Source organism: Macaca nemestrina, chromosome 3 (genome assembly GCF_043159975.1).
Source record: "Macaca nemestrina isolate mMacNem1 chromosome 3, mMacNem.hap1, whole genome shotgun sequence".
NCBI lineage: Eukaryota > Metazoa > Chordata > Mammalia > Primates > Cercopithecidae > Macaca > Macaca nemestrina.
In genome coordinates, this window is record NC_092127.1 from 185,783,175 (window position 1) to 185,808,850 (window position 25,676).

At 36.8% G+C, this 25,676-nt stretch overlaps 1 long non-coding RNA gene and 1 other non-coding gene across 51 annotated transcripts in view; one reads left to right on the forward strand and one right to left on the reverse strand.

Moving 5' to 3' along the window:
* The window catches only part of LOC105487940 (uncharacterized), a 224,040-nt gene that overhangs the window by 166,698 nt on the left and 31,666 nt on the right, over positions 1-25,676 (reverse strand). For 26 of the 49 annotated variants that reach the window (XR_011621519.1, XR_011621476.1, XR_011621475.1 and 23 more), the window contains one exon: positions 20,781-20,823. The exons of 2 other annotated variants lie outside the window; for them this stretch is intronic. This is a non-coding gene — a transcript (uncharacterized protein). Of the gene's footprint in view, positions 1-7,565; positions 7,622-20,780; positions 20,824-21,550; positions 21,696-25,676 lie in introns of those variants that run through there. 21 more of the 49 variants (XR_011621513.1, XR_011621483.1, XR_011621495.1 and 18 more) reach the window with 2 other exon arrangements.
* On the forward strand, positions 1,407-14,054 carry LOC105487939 (uncharacterized). Of its 2 annotated transcripts, XR_011621521.1 has the most exons (4): positions 1,407-1,524; positions 10,017-10,967; positions 11,181-11,238; positions 13,400-14,054. It is a non-coding gene; the product is annotated as an uncharacterized lncRNA (long non-coding RNA). The 2 variants fall into 2 exon arrangements; XR_011621520.1 differs by having other exon boundaries at positions 10,017-11,238.

Here is a 25,676-nt window from a genome sequence, read left to right on the forward strand (position 1 = left end):
TAACTCAAGTTGGTGTCAGATGGTAGTAAATGGAGCCTTCTATCTCTTGACAAACTAACAAAGAAAAAATTTACTGGAATTAAAGCACTGCGATATTTTTTTTTGGTTCCAGTTTTTCAGCAAATGTTTACCAAATTTCTAATATATACTAAGCACAGTGCTCCATCCTGGGGATACAGTGAGTAAGCATGAGGGTGTGTTTTTCTCCCCTCTTTGCAGAGTAAGTGCATGACAGGTATAACACTTATGAACAGCAGCATGGAGCAATATCATACAAAGAGGTCCTGTGTGATGCTATTGGGAAATATCCAGTAATCTTGGTGAATAACCCAGAGAAATAACTAGATTGGAGAGTTTTGAAATGGACTTTCTGATATAGTATTTTTTTATCCTGATGCCTTGGGATGGATATATATATATATATATATATATATATATATATATATCTATACATACATACACCAAGGAAAGAGGAATTCCAGGTAAGAATTCTCTTTAGTTAAGGGTCATTCCTAGAGAGAAATTCAGCCAAAAGTCATCAGTAGCCAACCTTTGCAAGTATGAGTCAAAGAGAGAAGCAACAAACTTTCACTCACTGCCCACTGAAAACATCTGAGCTTGAATCAGATCCTGGGCTTTAATTTGACTAAGAGTCCTGAATATTCATACGGCCTTAACTTGAATTGTAGTTATTTGGTTATTACCTGGATCTTTAATGTCCAAAAGGGATGAGGAGATGGGATCTTATCTAACACTAATCAGGAAAGTTGTGGAATTGTTCTATAATTCTAAACAAGAAAAAGTACCATTCTAGAGAGTAAATTTGAAGTAGCAATGGAAGCAAGAATGAAACTAGCTTTTGTATTTACCTTTGAAAGCCTAGTTTGGTCAATGAAAGCAGTTTCACATTTGGTATTATACTGAAATTACTAGGTCACAGGCATGCTTCTCTGCTCTCATTTTAAACTCATTCAAACCTTAATGTTTCCATCTTCGTGTGCTGAAAAATGATTCAATGTTGGGTATACACTAGTCATGCAATACAGATGTTTAAGAAATGAATAAATACTTTTAAAGTGTGTTTGTAAGTGTGTGTAATGTTTGTGGAAAAGATGTTATTTAATAAAAATTTTAGAATACATACCTGAGCCCGGAATATATTCAGTAAATATACTTAACAGTTGGGAAGTTGGAAAGGTAATTTGTCATAGTTTATCAGCAGCAATGAACTGCTAATCCCACATAGAGTTCAGAGGTCTAAGGGAATGAAGTGTCTTATGCCCTTATCAACACTTATGAGTGAATATTTAGCAACTAAGCTAATCAGAAAGGGCTTACATCATCAGAATTAATAAGGATTTAAGACTCTTGATTGAGTCAAGGGAAATTTTTCAAAGTTATCTGCCACGTGCTATTGATCTCTCAGCAGTTCATTAAACACCTGAAGCAAACACTGCCGTGAGCCAGCAGGACAGTGGATGGAAATGCTGAAGATTTACAGCTCCAGTGAATCTCATCCATCAGGTATATTCTTTGCCTCTTGTCCAGCCCCAGCTTCATCCCAGACTATTTTTATTTTAACTTCTGTTTTAGGTTCACGGATACATGTGCAGGTTAGTTATGTAGGCAAACTTGTGTCATGGGGGTTTAGTGTGTATATAGTCACCCAGGTACTAAGCCTAGTACCCAACAGTTATTTTATCTGATACTTATCCTTCTCCCACCTTCCTCCCTCAAGTAGGCCCCTGTGTCTGTTCCCTTCTTTGTGTCCATGTGTTCTCATCATATAGCTCCCACTTATAGGTGAGAATATGCCATATTTGGTTTTCTTTTCCTGCATTAGTTAGCTAAGTATGATATCCTCCAGCTACACCCATGTTTCTGCAGAGGACATGATCTCATTGTTTTGTATGGCTGCATAATATTCCATAGTGTATACGTACCACATATTCTTTTTCCAATCTACTGTTGATGAGCATTTAGCTTGATTTCCTCCAAGGACAGGATCTCATTCTTTTTTATGGTTGTATAGTATTCCATGGTGTATATGTACCATATTTCCTTTATCCAGTCTGCTGTTTATGGACATTTAGATTGATTCTAGGTCTTTGCTATTGTGACTAATGCTGCAATCAACATACATGTGCATGTCTCCTTATGGAAGAATAATTTACATTTTGGGGAGTATATACCCAGTAATGGAATTTCTGGGTTGAATGGTAACTTTGTTTTTCAGTTCTTTGAGAAATTGCCACACTGCTTTCCACAATGACTGAACTAATTTACACTCCCACCAACAGTGTCTAAGCATTCCCTTTTCTCTACAACCTCATAAACATCTGTTATTTTTTGACTTTTTTTTTTTTTGAGACAGAATCTCACTCTGTCACCAAGGCTGAAGTGCAGTGGCACAATCTCAGCTCACTGCAGCCTCCGCCTCCTGGGTTCAAGTGATTCTCCTGCCTCAGCCTCCTGAGTATCTGAGACTACAGGTGCCCATCCCCACACCTGTCTAATTTTTGTATTTGTAGTAGAAATGGGGTTTCACCCTGTTGGCCAGGATGGTCTCGATCTCCTGACCTCATGATACACCCTGCTCCGCCTCCCTAAGTGCTGAGATGCATGAGCCACCTCTCCTGGCCTTGACTTTTTAGTACTAGTAATCCTATTGCAGACCTCTTGTCCCACTGTTTGTTGCTATTTCCTAGTCCTCTCTGTATGCTCAGAAGGTCTCTTAGTGACTGATGGAAAGTCAGGTAAATAGAAGGATATCCAGTACAAAGGTTGAGAAAATCATGCAACATGATGGCCTTTTTCCCTAAAGCATATTTGGCCAGAAGAGAATTCTGGATGGGAGGTCAAACAGTGTTTTCCATATTCTTTCCATATTCTTTTGTTAGTTCACCTATTTGCAACCTGCCCCACTCCCCACCGTTGCAAGTCCAAGTTAAGCCATGCCTCTTATGAAAAATCATCCACAGCCACCCTGTCTCATAGCCATATGCTAACTGCTGCTAATTGCATAATACAGGTGCATCCTTTAAGATACCAGGAAATACAAAAATTAAAGAAACATCATACTTAAGCACGAATAAAAGTTAAGGGTGATATTGAAAGTTGGTGAAGAAATTAAAATTACTTAATTTTTCTTTTAAGTAGACAACAACTGATAGACATATCCAATCTCCTAATTAAATAATGGCAGTTAAGTAGTACATGGAAGAAAGAAGATAGATAAAAAGATAGACAGACAAATTCAAAATTATGTTTAATAACCATGTTTCCATTAACAAGATCCTCTTTTTCTGGATCATTTACCAATTTACCAATTAGCCACCTACACTGCCAACAAGTTTGCTACCTAATTGAGGAGAGGAGACTAACAGGAGCCAGGCCACAACGTGAGAGATGACAGCCTACAGTAGGTGACATCTGAACACAGAGTCATGACACAGCTGAGCCCAGCTCTGAGGGAGGCACTCGTTGCTGGCCAGGAATATCAGCAGAAGGGACTCTTTTGGAGCTAATGCTTATGACAGGCTGAGTTGTGTCTCCTCTATATTCATACATTGAAATCCTAATCCCGAGTATCTGAAACTGTGACTATTTTCAGAGACGGGGTCTTTTAAGAGATAACTAAAATGAGGCTTTAGGGTGGGCACTAGTTCAATATAACTGGTGTCTTTATAAGAAGAGATGTGGACACAGAAAAAGAGGAAAGACGATGTGAAGATACAGGGAGAAGATTGCCGTCCATAAGCCAAGGAGAGGGGCCTTCAAAGAAACGAAACCTGTCAACACCTTGACTTTGAACTTTTAGCCTCCAGAATTGTGAGAAATTTCTGCTGTTTAAGCTACTCAGTCTGTGGCAGTTTGTTACAGTAAAACTAACAAACTAATATGGGGGGAAGTGCCTGTGAAGGTAGCCTACATATATGATACATTAGCAGGATCTGAGATTATCAAGTGAAACAAAGTAGGGGGAGAGAAACTTTTCTAGGGAGAGCAGCACATGCAAAATCACAGCAAAGACAGAAGGTACAGGGCATTCAGACGTCTCTAAGTGCATTTGACTGGAGGCCAGGATGGATACAAGATGGCAAGATGAACCTGGGGCTCTAAACAGAGTTCAGATCTCAGAGGGCATCAAGTGATTGCTCAATAGGAGCCACTGACTTTCTGCTGAAAGGAGAAAAAGAGTGCTTTGCTGTTGAGGATGACACACTGGTCAAGTTGAATTTCACCCTCTCTGCCTACCCCAGACCATGGTTATTATTCTCTGATTCATGGCTCACCACTCTTCTCACCTCTAATGGGGAAAAGCCCCATGGAAGAACTCAAGAAGAAAGCCACCTTACAAAGGGGCATTAATTAATTGGCAGGGAGTCTGAAGGGGTGCTAGAATAGATTGATCACAACAGATGGAGATAAGTCGCTTGAGGAAGTGAACAGCTGGATGGATCTATGTTTCTTTTCCACGATTGCAAATTTATAACAAAATTAATATAACTTATCACCAGAGATTGATGGCATTTCAGAAGCAATGAGCAACCACATGGGTGAAACATTTTATTATGTATATATGAACACAGTCATTAATTAAAACAAGTAATGCTCTTACAACTATGGAATGGATGACTGGATATGTCAACAGAATTCAGCTATAGACAAATATTATTTGATATATACAATTTAGAGTTGCATATTTTGTAAAGTAAGTTTTGTTAACAAAGAAGACTAAGTCATATATTTTGGAAGATAAAGCATTTAATAAGGATTAAATCCATGCATTCAAGAACCATACTTTCCTGGCTCTAATTCTACTTCTACTATTTATCAGTTATTTAATCCTCCAAAAGTCACACAGACTCTCAGAGCTTCAGTTTTCAATTTTTAAAGTTAAAATAATTCTAAGTATTGTACTTTACATATATATAATATATATATATATATATATTTTGTATATACGGGGTATGGTCATGCATGTTTGTAATCCTGTTTACTTGGGAGGCTGAGACAGGAGAATCGCTTGAACCAGGGAGGTGGAGACTGCAGTGAGCCAAGATCACCTCGCTGCACTCCAGCCTGAGTGACAGAGTGAGACTCCGTCTCGAAAAAACAATTAATAATAATTATTATTAACTCATTTTAGTGATCAGGAAATTGAGGCAGAGAGTGGTTAAATAACTAGCCCAAGGTCACAGAACTATTATAGTAAATGACAAAGCTGAGATGCCAACCCACGCAATTTCTCTCCAGTGTGTATATTTTCATTATGCTCTCCAATTCCATATGATCATTAGCACCCTCATTATTATTGTAACTTCCTGGTATAGGCACACATTATCGGTTCATTAACCTACTTGAATTCCAGGTCTTTGCATTAATCCAGTCTCACCTTACACTGCCTTAAGCAGGTTGTCTCTTAAACGAGGCCCTGGTTCTCGCTCTCCTATCCAGGATTCTGGCTGGCAGTTTCTGCCCTCAGTCTCAGTTCCTCTTCATAATACCTCCATCTGAATGCTCACTGGTAGCTGAATTATGGCGTCTGATAAATGCTTCTCTTGCTCAGTTCTTTAGTCTTGCTTTGGGAACATTTCTGACTTGATTCGGTCCCTTCCCTTAAAGCTTCTTTTGGGGGACACAGCTCCCCCATGAGTCTGTAGCTACTTTCTCCTGATTGGCACCAGTCGACTCCTCCCAGTACAAATGTCTTTCTTCCCTCTTCTCTAATATGTAAAACTTCTTGCTTTCAGACAAGATAAGGGAGCTTTATGTAAAAATACAGGGGGAGTGAAGGTTGAGAACCTGGGCTTTGGAGTGGGGAGATTTCCATTTGAACCTCGGTCCTACCATTTATCATCCACTCTGCCATGCGGATGACACTCCTCCCTCCCTCAAGGTTGCTTTAGATATTAAGAGAGATAACATATGAAAAGGCTTTAACAAAAGTCCTAGTATACAGTAAGTGCTTAGTGAACGTTATTTTTACAATTTTAATTTTAATTGTGCTAATAGCACTATAATTTATGTTTTCAGAAATACCGTATGTAAAAGCGGCAAACAGCAAGCCATGTTTGATCATGAATTTCTGCTACTTACAACCTTCGGAAACTCCTAATTGCCTCCTAAATGGGTTTCATAAGTTGGCACCTTTTAATCTCTTTAAACATGTAGCCTCCCATCTCTCCCTTTATGCTTTATACTTTAATAATAAGTGACTTACTCTTTCTCAAAAAACACCATATATCTTTGCTCAACATAGTGTGCCATTTATTCCTAGAATCTCCACCCACTCATGTTCTCATCTAGAATGTTCCTACTAAAGCTTGTAAACCACTGCAACAAGAATCTTCCTTCCAGCCTTTTCTGAAAGCCCAACACTATCTTTCCCAATCCAAGAAGGGAGTGATCTTCTATGTGCCACCAATGTACCTTAAAAGTTTGTCTCATAGCAGATGCATTTATCACATGTTGTTCCTTCATTCTATAACTTTTACCAGGTCTGTTTCCATGCAGACTGATCTATGGTTGGATCAGTAAGTGTGTCTAATTCAGAAGCTAGTGTTAGTATGTCCAATTGCTCACAAATGTAAGTTTTGTACTCCAGTCTACCCTTATTATTAATAACGGGTATATTTTGGCTTTTATTTGCTTGAAACTTTATTTTTCAGTGAGTTTGTCATCCAGGTCATGGCAAAAGGAATGTTACCCATTTAGCTTCTCTAAAATAACTCTGATGTGTGGGCTCTGCACCTTGAGAAATGAGCAAGGTGTAAAATTTTGGAAACAAGTTATGCATGGAATGATTTTGGCTTTTGGCAGAGCTTAAACAGATGCTTGTAAACTGTGCTTTTCTAAGCACAGGCCATGCTGGCTCTTTTTTTTTAATCTTAGTGACTTGCCACTTGCATTACACAGTGCAGCTGGTTTTTCATTGTGGAGTTGGCTTTACAAATGTGTGGCATGATCTAGGGACTTTGAATCTTTGAATCGTTGGAATATTTTCACCATGGCATGTTACTGCAGGCTATTGTGACACTGGCCAGGGTTCTGTGCTAGCTTATGTAGAAGGATGCCCCAACAAATGGGAGTCCCAACAAATTTGGAGCCTACCTGCGGGTACAGGTCCCAGCACCATGATCTTGACCGGTACTTAGTTTATGTGCATGAAGAACAGGGACCATGCAAAGAGTAGTGACCTCAGAGTCATCAGTTAAAAGGGTCAGCTGAGGCAAGAGTTTGATTAGAGACAACATATCATCACTAAAGAACTTTTAGGCCTCAGTGGTTGAGGAATATATGCCGTGCTTAGTCTGAAAGAAAGTGAATTATGAGTGTGTTACAGAGCACAAGGGTAGTTCTAGGTTGAAATTGTTAACACCAGACCTAGGGAAGAGGCTAAATTGGCTGCCAAATTTTAGTTAGTATTCAAGTTGAGGAAGGAAATTGCAGGTCTAGAGCCAGCACCAGCGTGTAAGTCTGTTCTCACACTCCTGTAAAGAATATCACCGAGACTGGGTAATTTATAAAGGGAAGAGGTTTAATTGACTTACAGTTCTGCATGGCTGGGGAGGCCTCAGGAGACTTATTATCATGGCTGAAGGTGACATAGGCATGTCTTACATGGCAGCAGATGAGAGAGAGAATTGAAGGAAGTGAAACCATCAGATCTTGTGAGAACTCACTATCACGAGGACAGCATGGGGGAAACTGCTCCTATGATCCAGTCACCTCGCACTAGGTCCATCCCTCAATACATGAGAATTATGGGGAATACAATTCAAGATGAGATTTGAGTGGGGATACAGCCAACCATATTAACCAGCTTTTCCATGGGGTCAAGTTCAACTAACTCACCCTCCCACTGTCAACACTATCTGGTGATAAATTAATTCTGCATCTCTTAATTACTTATAAGAGGGGAAATCCTCTCAAAGAAGGGATATTTTTATGTCTTAAAAATTTCAAAGATAAATGAAGGAGAAGCAGCCTTAATATTTCAGAACTGAAAAACGCTTTGTCATAAGAAAGTTTGGGGAACTCCATTTACTTCGTAGAACCCCCATTCAGCAGACAAGGAAGCCAGGAGGTTGGGAATGTTATGAGTGGAAAAGCAAGCTCAAATCTATTCTGACTTACCAGGCAGTATTTATAAGTAAATTTTATTGATATAGTAAAACAATCCAGAATTAATATCTTGGTGAGAAAGTTTTCCAATTGAGTTAAAATTTCAATTATTAGATTTTTAAAAAATAGCATGAACTGAATGATATGCCAGCAAGGTCTCCACCAAGATATCCATCTTCTTTCAGCACAATACTAAGTTTCTGCTGCAGTCTTAGGCAATACAAACGATCTGGTTGAAAATATTTTTCTCTGTGAAACCTCTTTTAGAAGCCATGATGGATTGCTCTGTTTATCTACTTCTCAGAATAAATGCCATAGCTATGATAATCTTTTCTTTAATAGTAACTTCCTGGAATTTTTTAAATAGTAAAGAACATCAGAGAGTCAATGCTAAACAAATACAACTTCTGAGACCATGAAGAAGAAAATACACCCCTTCCAATGCGAAAGAGTTTGATTTTCAAATGCTTAGAGATCACTGTCTCATCCAATGTATTGAGAATTCTTCCAACTGAGACCAAGTGGCCAAAAAATTAAATGAGTGGGAACTTTAAAATCTTTTAAATTTTAACTCACAGGTACCAGAGAAAAAAACTGATTTGAACCTTAATTCTTTGGAAGCATGATATTTAGACTTTAAGTTGCAAAATAATGTAATCTCTCTATTTTAATATTGCTCCAGTAATGTTATAGTAGCAAAAAAAATGTTATTTAAATGTGGGTCCTCTCATTATTGATATTTTGTGATTGGAGTATAATTATGTTATCACTCAAAGTCAAAATTGTTCTCCTACTAGGCTATTTTGGCAACGTTACTTATAAAAAAATGTGAGCCAGAAAATCAAGTAGAGATTACATTTTCAGCCTTAGAGTTGTTTTAACCAATGTGCTCTTCTGACCCATTTTAGAGTCTACAGGGGCTGGGGAAGGTCAGTTCAGTTCATTGATAGTTCTAAAGGGTATTCATTCCAAGAAGTATTGTTGGCATTGGATGTGGGACCGCATCTGGGAACGGGAAGAACTGGCCTGTTAAACTTGTGTTCTTTTCCCTGGGCAAGAAAAGCACAGTTCTAAGAGAACACAATGTGGAGGAAGGAAGGAGGGAAATACTTCTCCTTTCTTGTGGATTGAGATCAGTTAGTCAAACACTCTGCTTCTCTCTGTCTCATCACTCATTACATCACAGAAAAGTTACTGACTAATCTTAGAGTCCATTGGGAAGTAATAAACTACATTCTTAACACAATTTCTTTTTCTTTTTGGAGAGTCTGAAGCCTATATTGCTTTTTGTCATATATTGCACAGTTTTCTTTCCTTGAGAGCAGAGGCTTGTAAAGGGATAGCAATACCTGCAGATGGAAGAGTAAGGCTTTCTAATTTAAAGGCAGGACCCAATAGCAAAGGGTCTATCTGCATGAGAAATGTACTATGTCCTCCAAACTCTGCTTTCTCATTGATAAAGGTGAGATAACTGCTTCCATCTAATGATAAGCTAGTTTATTTTTGAGAATTGTTTCTTCTGCACCATCAAACACACAGAGTAGGGAAAATTTCAGGATCTTGTGCAGAAGGAAAAGGACCTAAAATGAGTCAAAGCTTGTTATCTGGGATGGATGTGCCCACCTATGGGACAGTAAGGAGAGGGAATACAGGGTGGCCACGATTACGTGGGGTGTGATAATTCAGGATGCTCTTTGCATCTTGAAATAACTCTGAGTCAGCATCAATTGTCCTTGTGTGCCAAGCTTAAATGAGGCAATGCTGGAAATGGGGCTGACTTGTTCCATTTGTGTGTGTGTGTGTGACATCACCCCAAACTGCTGTTTAGTGAGAAACAAATCCTGAATTCATTAATGCTTTTTATTCTTGCATGTATTTCCCTACAGATCAAGTCCTGGAGAAGTTCAAGACAGTCCCCATGAGGCAGTTAATGGTGAGATAGCCTGGGACTATACAATTTTGTGAATCGTGCCCAGTGAAAACACTCACAAATATATCAGTCACCCTTATCAATCAAGGCCTTTTTGGCTCAATTTTAAGCTTACCTAGAACAACAAGAAACTTTGTCTACCTTTGAACATGCTGAACTTCAGCTGATTGAGGTCTCCCATATTTTTCTACTGGACTGATCAATACAAAGACAAGCAGCACTATCACCTCTTTCATTGTAAACATATTTCTCTTGACTCAGCCAAGCATCCCACTAAAACCTTTCTGTGTGTCACAGTACTGATGTGTTCTCTATGTGAAGCAGAAGGAGCAATGGCGTTCTCCTGGACTGGAATTCTAGGCTGGACAGTGATACATACTACAATATTTTTAAATTAATTTCCTGGCATGTTTAAGCCTCAGGACTTTGTTATGTAAACTGAAACATCACTGTAGTTTCATGTTGGTTATTACGAACAGCAAGACTACAACTCTGAAGCCACCCTACCCATGCTCAAGTCCTAGTTCTTCCTCTTATTAGCTCCAAAGACCTTACCCAAGTTAAATAACTACTCTATGTCTGAATCTCCTCATCAGTAAAATGGATATATCAAGTGTATTCCTATATCATAATGTTGTTCTAATAATAGATGAGAGAATAAATTTTAAGTTATTAGAGTAGTGCCTGACATATAAGTAGTGCAACACAAATGTTGTTACTAGTTTTAACAGATAATACCCTCAAATCTTCTGTTTGGCATTGAAGACTCTGCATTAATGTATTAATCTGTTTCTTAACATCCACTGCATGTACTCTAGGGCAGGGGTCTCCAATCCCCTGGGCCATAGACTTGTACCTATCCATGGCCTGTTAGGAACCAGGACGCAGACCAGGAAACCAGTAGCAGGTGAGCGAGTGAAGTTTCATCTGTATTTCTGGCCGCTCCCTCTTACATTATCGCCTGAGCTCCACCTTCTGTTAGATCCGCCAGCCATTACCACTAGATTCTCACAGGAGCATGAATCCTATTGCGGACTGTGCATGGGAGGGGATGTAGGTTGCACGCTCCTTATGAGAATATAATGCCTGATGATCTGCCGTTGTTTTCCATCGGCCCCAGAGGAAACCGTCTAGTTGCAGGAAAGCAAGCTCAGGGCTTCCAATGATTCCACATTATGGTGAGTTGTATACTTATTTCATTGTGTATAACAGTGTAGTAATAATAGAAATAAATTGCACTATAAATGTAATGTGCTTGAATTATCCTGAAAACAGTCCCCCCATCCCAGTCTGTGGAAGAATTGTCTTCCATATAACCGGTCCCTAGTACCAAAAAGGTTGAGAACCATTGCCTCAGGGAACACAATATTTGCCAACATCGTAAGGTCAGGCCCGTGTCTAATCCATTGTTTTATTTCTAGTATCTATCCATGCTATCTATGTAAATATATATATTGAGTTAGTGAATTAATCGATGCCACACTAAAATTTACCCTTGATCTATCTTTGTCAGAGACATTTATATTTCTGTGCCTTTATGTTCATAAATGTTACTTTCTGGGTGTTCCTCTCCCACTTCTTTCCCAATATAACTCTGACCTGTGCTTCAAGGTCTAGTTCAAATGTCATCTGTTTAATTAAGATGCTTTATCTGGAAAGGGCATCATTGTTCTGAAGTGAGAGAGAAATGAGGGGCGGAACTGTAGCAACGCTTTCCAAAATTGTGCCGGAACAGAGCCCAGCAACATGGAACAGGGGCAACAGGACAATATGGGGCTTGTGTTCATCCTGAGGAAGGTTTGGGGGACTTTAGCCTTGCCCCTCAAATCTCCTTTTGATAATCCAGAAACTTTTGTTTTTGGTGCACTTATTCTTTAATAGAAAAACCTAAGAGTTTCCTTGTTGCAAGTAGAGATCATAAAAATACGTTTAGAATATTTTGCTAACTTTCATGTTGGTTCTATAACTCACATTCTAAGTTACAATGTTGTATTTTATATGCCTATAGAGCTGCATGACAAGTTCTCTAAATCCTGGTCCAATCCAAATGCTTACTCTTCACTCCTCCTCTAAAGAAATTCTAGAAACATCATTGCTTGAAGATGAGGCAAAAAAAAAAAAGTTAACACAAGAGAACTGGCACTATGTTTCTATATGCATTAAAACAAGAAAATGTATCTTGCTTTCACATTACTTCTTTGTCAGAAAAGCATTAAAATCGTCGTTGTATAAATAAGTAAACAATGGAGGCACAGAGGTTGCAACAATTAAAAATAAAATGAAAAAATAAAATGTAACGAGTTGAGTGCAGGGCAAAAATTCTGAAACCTACTCTAATTATTACAAAGTTGGTCTTTTATTCACGGTATCTTAATGTTAATGGAAAGTAATCTGTATATTTTAATTCCATGGCCAAGATAATTTAGATGAAAGTGTTGCAAGTCCTCATTATTAATAACCACCCATGAATATTATGACAAGATTTAGTTTTTTGCCCTGTAGTTATAGTTCAGCTTCCACATTCAAGCTGGCCTTTAATTTCTTAAACCCCATTTTGGCTAGGGAGAAAAATATCAGGAAAGAAAAATACAGCCTTAAGGGAAAAAAGTATAATAATTATAGTATTAACTCACAAGAAAGCTTTGTGCTATTAATCTGGAATCTGGGCCTTTAGCCCACATATCCTTAACATAAATACCCTTTTATACAGATGAAAAGTGCAGAAAACTGAAATCTGAAAAAGTCAATTATTCCCGAGCATTCTCCAAAAGGGAGAAAAGCCAGTACTTTACGCCAACTGGCAACTTATATGAGTCTAAAATTGAAACTTTTTTCACTGTTTAAGTTCTAGAACAGTGGTCCCCAACCTTTTTGGCACCAGGGACCAGTTTCATGGAAGACAAGTTTTCCACAGACTTATGGGTACAGGAGGATGGTTTTGGGATTAAACTGTTCCACATCAGATCATTAGGCATTCGATGCTCATAAGGAGTGTGCAACCCATATCCCTCACATGCGCACGGTGGGGTTCACACTCCCATGAGAATCTAGTGCCCTGCCGCCATTGATGTGATGGGAGGCGGAGCTCAGGTGGTAATGCTCTCCTGCCTGCCACTTACCTCCTGCTGTGCAGCCCAGTTCCTAACAGACCGTAGACCCACACCAGTCCATGACTCGGGGGTTAGGGACTCCTGATCTAGAAGGTATCAGCATGATAATATCCTTTTGAATTCATTTATACACTGAAAGCTTATTATATTGCAGCTACTGTTTCAAATACATGGCATAAGATTCCTCACGTCCATGTCTTTTCTATATAATTCTAAACTCCCTGAACAGACTTTTTGGCAGAGAGGTGGAGGCCTGATCATCTGACTCCAAGGACTTCCCAGGGATTTTCAAAGTGGGCCCAAGGACAGAGAGTCAAGCCCTTTTCCAAAAGTGGCAGCTACAGGGCATGTGACTCAAGGGATGGCAATCATCATGTATTTCAGCATTTCTGGAAAGGGAGAGCATAAAATGGACATGCAAAGTCAGCAAAGACAAAGACAAGAAATATGAAGACAGCTCTTGGGTAGTTATGAAAGTACTGGGATCCTTCCAATCTATTTTTTTTCTTTTTAAATAAAATATTTCAATTTGTATTTATGCCTCTTTAAATCAAAACTTGCCTTACTTATGCAAGAGTCTAGTAGTAGGGAAGAAAAAGCACGGTATCTTGTAGTAAGTGCAATAACAGAGAAATCTAGGGCACTGTGGGAGTTTAGAAAATAATTCTCTGCAAGAGCATTGGGAAAGCAATATTTACTGGGAAGGTGTGCTAAGTGATAATTTTTTATTTTGTTTTTAGGTGTGTTGATTTGTTTTAACATTTTGTAGAGAAAATCTGGAGTTGTGGGTGGGAAAGCATACAACATAGGCACGCTAAGGACTTTAGGAAGAGGAGGAAATTATCAGGATAAGCCAGAGTTGAGAAAATATGAAACACAAGAAAATTCATAGTGATCGACAATGGTGAAAGCAGAGGCTCATGTTGAAGAGTAAGAGGAAATAAGCCTTTAAGACACTGTATCTGAGTTCTTAGTTGTAAATACTGTAGAAAAGTATGTATTGGATCAAGCAAAATGGCTCACTTGCTTGAAATATGGGGGAATAAATCTGTGTAAGTATAGCTGATCAGCTGGTTTCCTGACAATTCTTGGATGGGTCATCCTAGTCCAGAGCATCATGGAAAATTGTCCACACAGCTTGAGTGATTAATTTAAGGGTTTACACATGTCTCAACTCAGAAATCCAAGCTCTACCCAGGACTGTTCTAACAGCAGTTCTAAAAGACTGTTGCATTGGAGGCCAGGAAAATGTGAAGCTAGGCCGTGTTTGGACACATACTCTATCATATGGAGAATATCAGCCTATAGCAGGTAAACAAGAGCCCAGCACAGAAGAAAAGGCAGAGCTACAAGAAGACAGTGCCACATTTTTTTCATTGGAATCTATGTACCCATAGGTAAGATCCACTCATCCTTCTGAAATACCGTATTTTGATCAATTTGGCTCCAAGGGGCTTCTGTTACTTGCAATGTAAAATATACCAATTACACTCTGAAGCTGGAAAGGGTCACAGTGTGTTTGTCCTATTGGATAAATGCATATTCGCTTTGCAATTCATGTTATAAAATTGATTTAAGAGCTAGGAGACAACACAGATAACATGTGCACCAGCTTACATTGTGTCACAGATGAGAAAATTGAGAAATAAAGCAGGCAAGTAGCTTTCCCCATACAAGTTGAATTGATACCAGAGAAATCTCTTCATTAGCAATTGGTAGGTATTCTATTTCACAAGAGTATACATGTGCCATTAACTATGCATGATTGCATATGTGTACACACACACACACATATATATATGCACACACAGAAGCATATATATAAACGGCAAAAATCATGTACCATATATGTTTGTTATATAGTATGTTCAGACACACATGTATAAACCTAACGTAATTAGTACTATCGACAGTGACTCACTTGACTTCAGAGTGGTTACTTTGCACAATGAGAACAGAATAAATATATATGAACTTTTGAATCACTGGGTATAGCTCATTGACCTGAAATGACACCATGGCAGAGAGGGCTTATTTCAGGGTAGAAGATCCAAATCAATTCTTCGTATAATTTTATCTATTGCTCTTTTCAATAATTTAGATGTTGTTATTTCTTTGTTTCTTTAGGTGTGTTTCCATTTTACTTTCAGGATGACACCACGAGGTCTAGGTGATTGCTTAAGCTCATTACTCAGGGTGCCATATCACTGCTGGTTAGAATATTTCTTTGGCAAGTGTTGTTACCTTACCATGTTCACCAACTTTATATAGCATACTTGGTTCAGATTTGGAAGCACTGTTTTTTTTTTCCCCCTCATTTAAGCGGCTTATGATTAGGGAGGCTGACAAGAATTTAGCATGAGTAAGCCTCTGGCAGTGAGAACAGAACTTCTTAATGCTCAGCAGTTAGCACCAAAGATATCAGCACTTGACAATGGAATTAAACTGTCTTTTGACAACAAGAGTTTATGATGACAATCTAATTGTTCTTTCTCCCAAAAATATCAAAGAGAAAACTGTCCTGTCCTAGCAGCACAAGGAAGGAATAAAGAATATCAAAATCTTACTATGTTTCATGCACCCGTTAGAAAATATTTTTTTAAATTACAAAAATTAAAAATGAAGCTCAAGGAAAATTTAAAACACTCCAAATCCAATTGAAAAAAATATTTAGAAAGAATGAATTTTTCTTTTTTTTTTTTTTTTTTTTTTGAGACAGAGTCTCGCTCTGCCGCCCAGGCTGGAGTGCAGTGGCGTGATCTTGGCTCACTGCAAGCTCCGCCTCCCGGGTTCACGCCATTCTCCTGCCTCAGCCTCCCGAGTAGCTGGGACTACAGGCGCCCGCCACCTCGCCCGGCTAGTTTTTTTGTATTTTTTAGTAGAGACGGGGTTTCACTGTGTCAGCCAGGATGGTCTCGATCTCCTGACCCCGTCAGGATCGATGGTCTCGATCTCCTGATCTCCGCCCGTCTCGGCCTCCCAAAGTGCTGGGATTACAGGCTTGAGCCACCGCGCCCGGCCAAGAATGAATTTTTCAAAAGCTGTAAAGACTTGATCATATAGTAGAGGAAAGAACAATAATTTTAGAATGCAATAGTCCTAGAATAAAAAACAATAATAAATCCTGGATTTATGATGTTTTTATAATTTATCAACATAATTTTCTAAGCATCAGTCACACCTCATATGTCTTAGATTAGGATTCAAAATTTGAGGCATTAGTTTAGAGCAATTATGTCCTAAAAATATACAATATCAGAGAAACATATGTATTGAAAAAGAAGGGAGGTAAGGAAAGAGGGGATGTCACCAAGTTGGTCAGTATTTGTTGTCAAGCTCAACGTATAACACAAAAGCATTCTCAGGCTCTTCCAGATGCATAAGACAACCTCTTAGAATTGAAAGATGGTTTAGGCATCATCTACCTAGTGTTTCTACAAAATTCATGTCCAATGTGTATTATTGCTGGGCAGTGACAGATCCAGTTCAAGAATTTTATCTTATATGTGAAAAAACAAAAAAATGGTAAAATAAATTGTTCAAGGTCACATGAAGTTTTTTTGTCAGAACTGGTTCTAAATCAGGTCACTCTCCACTCTAAAGCCATTTTTTTTTTTTTTTTTTTTTTTTTTTTTTTTTTTTTGTCTGAAGCAACGTCTTCCCAATTAATCACTCTCTGTTCTTCTTGGACTCCACATAGCATCCTAAAGAGCAAGAACAGCTCCTCTCTTATATTTATATTTATGAGGGCCCACTCTAGTGCCAACCACAGAGTAAAACATAAAGTGACTGTTGTAGGTTGAAATGTTTCCCTAAAAAGCCCATATGTTGAAGGTCCCTAATGCTTCAAAGCGTGCCTTTATTTGGAAGTAAGGTCATTGAAGATATAGCTAGGTAAGTTAAGAAGAGGCCATCCTAGAGTACAATGGAACCCTAATCTAATGTGACTGGTATTCTCATGTAAAAAGGAAATTTGGACATGAAGGTGCACACACACATACACATACACACACACAGAACACCATATGAAGATAAAGGCAGAAATAAGAATGATGCTTCTGCACAGCAAGGAATACCTAAGACGGTTAGACAACTACCAAAAACCATGCAACGGCCATGGAATGGAATGTTATTCTGCTATATAAAAGCAGAACATTATAGAATATGTGACCACATGATGAACCTGGAGGGAATCAAGCTAACTGGAATAATATAGTCACAGAATGATAAGTGCTGTATGATCTCACTTACATGTGCAGTGTAACAAAATCAAATTCATACAGGCAGATAGTAGAATGGTGGTTACCAGGCAGGGATGGGGAGCAGGGGAAATGAGGAGCTGTAGGTCTGAGGATACAAACTGGCACTTATGTAGGGTGAGTAAGTTTAGAGGTCTAATGCATAGCGGGAGAATTATAGTTAATAATATTGTATTGAATATTAGAAATTTACTAACAGTAGATTTCAGACACTTATATCACACATACAAACAAAAAGAGTAACTATGTACACAGATGGATACGTTAGTAATCGTTTCAGTATGTGTATATATATATTAAAACATCATATCATACACCTGAAACATATATAGCTAAGCAGCAGCATAACACACATAAGAAAAATAAGCCTAGTTACATCTATCTGTATACTTTTTATGCAAAGACGCCATTGGGCATGAAACCACATAGAAATCATGTGAATAAGAGCACACTACACATAGATTTTTTGACTTTAGTTTTCTCATCTCTAAATTTGTATAATAAAATTTTACTTTCAAATTTGTTTTAATGGTTAAAAAAATGTACACATGCAAGGAGAGTTATCAGAAATGGACAGCCTCTCAAATTCTGTCAATTTTGAAATGGAAAGATGGTTCTGATCTTATTTGTGTGAATCCTGAAGCATCAAAATAATTCACATTAAATTTTTTTAGTTAGTTACTCCCAATTTGATAAAACGAGTTCATAGCATTTTGGGAAATGAGCCTTGACAACTGTGTCCATCAAGAAATGCCCTCTAGTGGACGTTTTATCCCCACTCAGAGGATACTCGGGAGGATCTTTGTCTTTCATTTTTTTCTGTGGCACATTTTACAAGTTAAAAAATACATATTTTTTTCAGAACAGTCATTAATACATTAATTTGCTTCTTGAAATTTACTATCTTCAGATAGATTACATAGTGTTTTGATCAAATTATCTAAAACAAATACTGGTAAAATACCTACTAGTAACTCATACATCTGGATTTTATTACTGATTCTAAGGGTGACCTTCAGCAAAATCTGATTTCTTCATATTCTTTTCCTCTACTTGAAACATGAGAGTTCAAAATACCTAACATCAAGTAGTCTAGCTGGAGAAATCTCAACTTTGTATCTAATCATAGTACACTTGATTGTAAAGAGAAAAGAAGAAGCCCCTTCTGTAATATTTACCTAGGTATATCCTATACATCTAGTTTCAATAAGCAGAATAAATGTTGCATATATTAAATAGTCTAATTCAAACATACTGATTTGAAAGCAAGACTCCTTTTGTATATACTGTCATGTTTTATATTTCAGGGGGAAAAGAGTGAAGATTTGAGAATCAAATTTTACCCTGGGGAGTCCCTGATATAATTCCAGTTTGCCCACTTCAGAAGATTAATCTTGAAAAACTTAGGGAAAGAAAAAATGTGTAAAGATGGCTTTAAAGAGGAAAAGGTAGAAAAATATAAATGTAGTAAAATAACAATTTAGCTACAAGAACTGAGCTACAATTTGTTATTCAGACTGTAGAAGAAGATATTTATGAGTTTAGAATATAGTCTATATTTACAATATTTGTATATTTGTTCTCTTATTCTTGTTATTTCTATTTTGATTTACTTTTATCTAATGTTATATATAATGTATGGTACCTATATATAACTTACAAAAGTGAAAAAATATATAATAAAATATTTTGGGATGCATGCTGTAAATCTGATAGTTAAACATGATCAATGAGTCTTTGAAGCCCAGAAATAAATTTATGCATTATATATACAGTAACCTGATCACCAGTAAGGATGCCAAAAAGACAAAATAGGGAAAGGAGAATATTTTCGACAAATTGTTTTGGAAAAACTAGGTACCCCCATACAAGAGAATGGATTTGGACCCTTCACATACGCTATACACAAGAGTCTACTTAAAATGGATTAAAGACAAATGTCAGACCTGAAATTATAAAACTACTGAAAAAACAATAGGGAAAAAACTATACGACATTGGTCTGGGCAATGCTTTTTTGGAATTGAACCCAAAAGCTCAGCCAACAAAAAACAAAAATAGACAAATGGAAATTCATCAAACTAAAAAGCTTCTCCACAGCCAAGTAAATAAGTAATAGAGTAAAGAAGCAACCTGTAGAATAGAAAACAAAATTTGCAAGCCACACATCTGATAAGGGATTAGTATCCAAAATATATTAGAAACTCAGAGAACTCAATAGCAAGATAACAACCTGATTACAAAAAAACTGAACAGGGGATCTAAATAGGTATTTCTCAAAAGAAGACATAACAATGGCAAACAAGTATGTAAAAAATTTCTCAACATCACTAATTAGGCAAATGCAAAGTGAAAGCACAATGAGATATTACTTCACGCCCATCAGGATGGCTATTACATATATAAAAAGACAATGTATTGGCGAAGATATGAAAAGAATTTAAACATTTTAGTACTATTGGTGAGAATGCTGACTGGTAGAGCCATTTTGGAAAACAGTAGGAAGGTTTCTCCAAATATTAAAAATAAAACTATCATATGGTCCAGCAATTCATTTTCTGTGTCTTTGTGTGTATACATACATACACACACACACAGTCAATAAATGATTGAAATAAGAATCTCAAAGAACTATTAGAATGCCCATGTTCATTGCAGCACTATTCACAACAGTCAAGATATAGAAACAAAGAAATATTACTCAGCCGTTAAAAAGAAATGAATTATACATTTGTTACAGCATGAATACAGCTGGAAGACACCATTCTAAATGAAATAGCCAGTCTCAGAAAGGCCAATACTGTAGGATTCTACTTACATGAGGTATCTACAATTTTCAAACCCAGAAAATCAGAGAAGAGAGTGGTAGTTGCCAGGGTCTGGGTTAGGGGAAGGAGGAGTTGTTATTCAAAGGTATAAAGTTTCAATTTATGCAAAATGAATCAGTTTTGCAGATTTTCTGTACAACATAGTGCCTATAGTTAACAGTACTGTATTGAGTATTTAAAAATTTGTTAAAAGAGTAGATCAGATGTTAACCATTCTTACCACACACACACACTCACACGCAAAAGAGACATAAGAAAATTTTTGGTGGTGATGAATGCACTTCTACCTTGATTACACGAATAATATCATAGATGCATGGGCATGTCCAAACTCATCAAACTGTACAAATTAAACATGTGCAAAGTGTTTTGTTTGTTATCGATTATTCCTCAATAAAGATGAGGAAAGAATGGAAGGGAAGGGAAGGGGAGGAGAGGGGAGGGGAGGGGAGGGGAGTGAAGGGAAAGGTGGAAAGAAGGAAAACGAAATCATGTAGGTAGCATTATGTGCAGGTGAAAGTTACCAGGCTTTCGGAAGACAGGTAAGGTCTTCTCACTTGGAGATTTCTGAAAAAATAAAAAAAAAAAAAAAAGGAAATAAGTTTTAAGGAAATGTTAAGCAGAGTTGCACACTAATGTTACAGTTCAATGAAACTGACAGCAAATAATCAGACATACAGTCATTTCCACAATACCCAGAGTAAGATTTTTATCTGAATATTTTCTGCTCTCAGTTTATATTTTACGTGATTATCTGCAACTCTGAATTTATGTAATGATATCTTAGTCCTAATTCAACATTCTGTAGTATAAAAACAACAACAGATTGTGGCTCAGAAATAATAAAATCCTAAAAAACAAGTATGGTAAAAGGTACCCTTTATGTCCAATGGGTCATTGTAATGTAAGCCCAAGTAGGCAGATTTCACAGGTGTGGTTTGATTGACGATAGTCTTGCTCCCCCGCCCCTTTCTCTTGAGAGTAAGTGAGACTTTTTCTAGCTGCATTGTTGGTCTACATGCAGCATACTGGCTAAATTTTAGGGAAAAGTGTCCCTTCCTAGAAAAGAGAGCACAATTTGGCCTCCATATGATACATCACCCATGATAAATATGTATGTGTGCATACTATATATATATATATATAACAAACATATTTCTTGCTTAGACACATCTTATCAGACAATGTCAAATAATCGTGAGCCCTTTGATAAAATATTAAAATGTTAATCTTTAAAACGTTTATGGAAAATAGGAAGGAAAGGGAGAGGAAATAAACAACAGTATTCACTAACGTTTAGTTATGCATTTGTCCTTAATATTTTCTTGGGGGTATGTTTACAATTTGAAATTTCATGTTCCATGGACAAGCTTCAACCACATCTGACATGTGTGCCTTCCAAACGAAACGCAGTAGATGTTTGTTTCTTTTCTTTCACACTAGAAGACACAAGATATTTGCAGATGAAATATCATTGTGATTGTCTCTGAAAGCTAAATACATATCCAAAAATGTTGATTGCAAAAAGCATTTGGGTGGCCAATGTTCCCATAACTTAAAGAGTCTGGGAAAGCAAACTAATGCTTATGAGTACTGTAAAATTAAATTCTAAATAGGTGTATTGTTGTTCTTATGATAATGTCACTACCAGTCTCCCTATGTGTACTGCTGTGGGGAGAAAATATAAGATTTTTCTTAAAAAAAAAAAAGGAATGTTCAGAGACTATTAGGTTAAATTAAACATTGCTGTAGAAAAATAAATGTTAAGTTTATTGATTCATATTTCATGACAGAAATGATGTCAAGGTCCCATTTCAAGGCCCCCATACTTGCTGTTCCAACTGTCTGGAATGGTGTCATTCCCAAATACATCTAACTCTTTCCTTTGGCCCTCCAGGTCTCTTCAAATGTTACCTTTCTCAAAAGTCTTCCCTGTCTACCTTTCCTAAATTTACTACCTCTTACCCCAATATCACATGTGTCCTGCTACTCTATGTTATCGTTTATCACTACCTACAAACCTATTATCTATGTTGCTTGTTTACTATGCTAATGATAGGTTGTGTACTGTCTGCCTCCTCCACACGGAAGAAAGTTCATGAGAAACATTTGTTTATTGTGTTCACTGTTACATCTCCACGTTCTAGACTAAGGCCTGGCATATACCTGGGGCTTAATAAATGCTTTTTGAATAGTACATATAATTTTATTTGTCTCTCACAACCAAGAAAAGTAGATATTATCTGTGCCCTTAGCTAAATAAACAGAGCACCCAAAGATAGTAAATAACTTACTCCAAACCTCAGAACAAGGAACATTCTCTGAGAGATTAAATATGGAAAAAGGAGAGCGAGGAAGCTGGATGACACAGCTGAGGTGGGCTAAGAAGAGAGGTCAGACTTGTTATGTGGTTACTCAAGGAGTTAGGGAGATGTCAATGGAGAGAAAGCAGGAAAATGAATTTTAGATCTTAGCAGAGATGGACAGAATTACAATGCAACATCTATGGACAGAGGGAGTTCCTGGAAAATGGAGATGTTCAAGGACGATGTGAATAATCAGAATTCAGGGCTGTTGCAGTGATGATTATATTCTGAGAAGGAACATGGATCAGATGTTTTTCAAGGACCCTGCACGATTTCCAAATATACATTTTTAATAACACTTGGCTGCCAATGACGCCAATTACTAAGCTTCTCTGGAAAAAGAAAGGCTGGGATTTCCAATAGAAGTAACAAAAAAATCACGTTGTTCTATTTTGAAAAACTAAATTATAGCTCCAAGGAGAAAGCTTGGGGACGATGGAAATAGCCTTCACAGAGCAACTACTGTACTGTGCGAGTCACTCCACTCACATTTTCTATTTTTCTGCATATCCCCATTTCAAATGAGGATCCTAAGATTAGAAGTCAAATGACCTGCTCAAGGTGAACACAGTGAGAACAGTGCAGATGTAAGATACAAGGAGCCTTTCAACTCACTCCCAGCTCTATACTTTGCCAACTATGTCCTAGCTAGATTTGTTAAAAATAGGAAATAAATTAGTTCAAAAATATAGATAAATGAACAGAGAACAACTTAAGAGTATTTTTGTGGCTCAGATACAAAAATCTGAAACTTTGTAAATTAGCTTTGCTTATCTTAGAAGAACAATTTAAAAGTATTTAAAACCACTTGTGATGATGAGTTCTGAACTTGAGCTAAGCAGAATTGAAACAAGCATGCACCAGTCAGACTGCATTGGCCATTTTTTTTTCCACATTAGAAGTTGAAAAATGGTTATATGTTTCAGAATAAAACATTCCAGTATATTCATAACTTGCTGTATATTTTTAAAAGATAGGTAACTTGGTAACTTGGTTGATTGATTCGTTTATTACTCATAATTTTGTTTTAATATATCACTATGTTTTATACAGCTTTATGTTTGTCTTTTGAATTTTTTAATCATAAAGAAGCAATGACTCTATGAACTGTAGAAATTAGAAAAAAAAATCCTAATTTACTACTCTTAAAATCTTTGCTCTCCAGGAATAAGCTGTGTTTATCAAGCAACTTGGTATGGATTTATTAGTCAGCTAATAATGCAACAACAACAAACAGTTATATAGTATTTGTTCCATGGCTACACTTTCCTATATAATTAATTTAATCTTCACTTCCAATACAACATACTATTGCATTTCCACTTAATAACAGTGGAAACTGTGGCAGAGATGTTAAGTAATGTGCTCAAGGATACACAACTAGTGTTATATTTAGCACTGGACTAGAAATTTGGGGGAAGTAAAAAATTCTATTTTAGATGTATTACCCATCCTTAAAAAACAAAAAAAACCCTGAACTACTTGATTATTAAGTCAATTAATACATGAGTGAATGAATGGATCAATAAATTACATAATTAATAAAAGAGCCAAAGAACAATGTATATTATATAATCAAATCCTATCTTTGTGGTGACTAAATTGAATTTTTTGGAAATCTACAGACAAAGGAATACAGAGGAGCATTGGTGTTGCGGGGAAATGAGGTAACATGGAGCTTTATAAAAGCAGAAGTAATCTAATTAATTTAACAAATAGATATTATTCACATCATGCTGGAGAGTCATCGGACTACATTTTGCAGCTATAGAAACATGTGTGGTATGTACTCAACATATGTCTAGTGGGAGAGAAAGACTGTAAACAAATAATTGCAAGAAGGTTTGGTTTAGGCGATGGTCGAATACCAATAAGATGTAGAAGTCTTACAGAAGAGAAAGGCAAGACTGAGTGTTTTTTAAAATATTGATAGAAAATGCATATGGATAACATCTGTAATTCAATTAAAATTACCATTCGTGGCAAAGAGTTCTTGTGCCAGTGTCCTCGTGCTTTAAATTTGCTTGAACTCATTTTTTAAACTTCAGTGAATGTTACACCTGAATGTTGTATACACCCCATAAATAGGAAATGGACTTTAGATTGGTTTTCTGTTTTCTATGAAGCCAAATGTCATCTATGTCATTAGAGTAAATTAGTGCTCTAAGATTATTTATTTAACTGGAAAAATATGCAGATGCCAAATATTCACATGAACATTATCATGTGAATCTAATTTCACATTTCAGAGAATCTATCTATACCAATGGCACAAGAAGGACTACTATGTTAAAATAAACATGTTTTGTAACTGAATTTCCCTTGCACATCTGTTTTTATATATTTGTATATTATTCATCTTTTAAGAAAGTAGGAGATTATTGAGATTTAGCATTTTAAGTGGAGATGTGTCTAAGGGACTCAGAACAAATGTCAAGAGTGACATCTAAGAGCACAATTACTTGCTTAATGATTCATAATTTGTGTCCAGCAATGCATGCTGTGATGGACGGAAGTGTTAAATACTTGTAGTGAAGATTTCAGATGATACCACCACAACAAAGGGCATTTAGATAAGGCCAGAAATCAGAGGACTTTTACTAGTTATCAAAAAATTGAAACGGCAGTTGATGAAGATTCAAAAAGTACAGAAATTAAAATTTGAAAACCTCCAAAGATTATCAGACAATATAGCATCTGGGAATGGAATTAGAGTGGCATAGAAAATAATTATTATGTCAAGTTCTATTGTGGGATTACATTTCTGTTATTAAACCAATTTGGTCCTTCTTTGAATCCATAATGCTCATTTTGAAATCAATTATGTAGTTTTAGGGGAGGTGGAAATGAAGAAAGAGAATGATATTTTTTAGTTACAACTAAATTTCAACAAAATTCTAGGCTTTTAACAATGCAATGAGTTAAATGTGAACACTCTCCTTAAGAGAAAGAACACATTTGAAGACATCTTTATTTGATACACATAGAGTATGCACAATATTGTCTTACAACTTGTGTATCCTTCTTATATATGTTACCGTAATGTATGTATGT